This window comes from Propithecus coquereli, unplaced genomic scaffold (assembly GCF_000956105.1).
Source record: "Propithecus coquereli isolate 6110/MARCELLA unplaced genomic scaffold, Pcoq_1.0 Scaffold5, whole genome shotgun sequence".
NCBI classification, from domain to species: Eukaryota; Metazoa; Chordata; class Mammalia; order Primates; family Indriidae; genus Propithecus; species Propithecus coquereli.
In genome coordinates this window covers 10,008,291-10,010,741 of record NW_012150840.1, presented here as the reverse complement: position 1 = coordinate 10,010,741, position 2,451 = coordinate 10,008,291, and positions in this window count along the sequence as shown.

Sequence of the window (2,451 nt, the reverse complement as noted above, 5' to 3'; positions counted from 1 at the left end):
CAGAAGTTTAAGGTTGCTGTGAGCTATGATGATGCCACTGCACTCTAGCTGGGGTGACAGAGCAAGACTCTGTCTCAAAAAATAAATAAATAAAAGGGAAGAAGGGAGATTGGGCACTAGTGGACAATAAGAAATGTGTTACAGGAGGGGAAGAATGGCCCATGGAATAGCACGGGCAAGAGCAAGAGACACACAAAAGAGCACAATGGATTTGGGCAGAGGTTGCCAAGCGCTATATTAAGTACCTTATTTACATTATTTCATGCAAACCTCATGATCTTATAAATAAGGGGTGTTACCGTTTTCATTTTACAGAAGAAGGACAGCGAAGGCCAGAGAGATTAGGTAATTTGGCCAAGGTCACATAGCTGTAATGGTGATGCCAAGATAGTAATCTAAGCCCACCCAGCTCCAGAGTTGCTGGTGTCTCCACGAGGCTACACTTCCCCTCTGTAAAGCTACGGAGAAGGTAGGAGATGCTACGGGAGACCCAGAAGTCACGGCAGAATGGTGCCAACAGTGGGGCACTTCAGGGAGTGAAGGAAGACTAGGAGGCCAGGAGGAAATTGGCAACAATCAGCAGGTGAATCCAAGAGGCAGCACCTGACAAAGCTAACCAGTTTTGAGTTTAAAAGAATCCAAGTTCAGATTCTACTCTGAGACCAAGTCATGCCCAGTGGTTGAACTTTAGATTTGTGAGGAACCTTGCAAGATGCATAGATGTGAGGATGATCTTGACCTTCAAATTGACCAACAGGATGGCCTTGAATGGTCACCCACAGACATCTAGTCCAACTTTCCCCAGAGCAGGAGCCCCCCACAGCATGTCTGATGGTCGCTCATCATTGCCAGGTCAAATGGTTTCAGTGCTGGGGACCTCACCACCTCAAACCAGTGACTCTATCAGACAACTCTAGGTACCCCGGTGCCCTTCTGAACAGTCCAGCAGAGGGGGAAACAGATTCCACGAAGGTGTAGAGGTTGGGGAGGCCCAGCCATCCACTCATGTTTAATCCATCAATCCACAGGTTGAAGAGTTCAGGGACAGCAGACAGTGAAGAGCATTTCTCTTCACCATGCTCGTCCCAGGGCTGCATGAGCCCGAGACTCTGGGCTGTCTGATTCCTGACAGCATTTCTCACCTCCAAGAATGTGGGCATTTTCATTACTCCTTTCACCCATAGCCTCACAGCTATAACCTTGAAGAAAAATCCTCCAAAATTTGCAGTAGATTTGGCCTATGAATAATTTAGCGTGGCTCCTGACCCAAGGGAAGTATTCTGTTTCTGATGCTTCTTAACCTAGAGAAATAGCAGCTAGCACACCGCAAGGATGCATCTGCTTAGATCTGAGTGAACGGATGGGAGGAAGACAGGAGGGAAGGCAAGATAAAAGGAAGGAAGACAAGGAGGGTGGGAGAGAGGAGAAAGGAAAGATATAGAATAAATTTCCTCCTTCGAGCATTCTTGGAAGCTCCCAAAGACTTTAGCTAATTCTGGCTAACAGGCTCTGGGGAGAGAGCTGTGGCCAGGTTGTGGGAGCTGCCTTGGTGACGGGCCACCCTGCCTCCTGGGACAGCCGCAGGATTTCGACGATGGAGTGCGGAGCTCATCCACAGAGCCAGGAACTGAAATAGGCACCTAGAGCCGGTGTGCAAAGCTCCTTCCGGAGCACCTAAGGCTACAGGACCATCCCCCATTTGGACCTAGCATTGTTTCAAGACTCGAAGAGGTAGAAGGAGAGAGGTATGAACTTGGATCAAAAGTTCCAGTCCCAGCTCTGCCTTTCATGGCAGAGGGACTATGAGAGGGTCACTAGTACATGGGTGAATGAGGTGAGAGCAGGATAATGGAATCTGAGACCAGAGACCTTGCATCCTCCAATCCTGTCCCATCACTGGGCAGGCAAATGCAAACTGTCCATTACGGAAGCTTTTTTGCCCTGCTGTTCCAGGCTGTCCCATGTAAGGGACTCCTTAATGTAGGATGGGGGCTTTCCTAAGTAGCCTATTTTTCTTTTCTCCTGAAACCCAAACCTACTTAACACACCCGTAATAAAGAAAGGTAAGTTCAAGGAAAAGCACACCAAGGAAAAGTGAGCAAGAATTTCTGTCCAAGATCCGTGCAGAGCAGGCCCAATCCACCCACCTCATGCTCATGCAGGGAGGGAAGTCCCAGGACATGGTGGAAAAGCCCGGGGAGGCACCTGGGCAGGCCTAGAGCACCACCTCTGTCCCCAGTCACTCGAGTGACACCCTCCCTGCATCAATCTGTTCCTTAGGGACGGGAGAGGAGGGTGGGCAGGGCTAGGCAGTGCGATTTCAAGGTTCTCTTGAGGCCAGCACCCACTGACCTCTGTTTTCTCATCTTTAAAATGGGAATTGTAAAAGCACCAGCCCTGTTACCTCAAGGGTGGCTGGGGGTGAGCTGAGGCCCTGGAGGTGAAGTATGC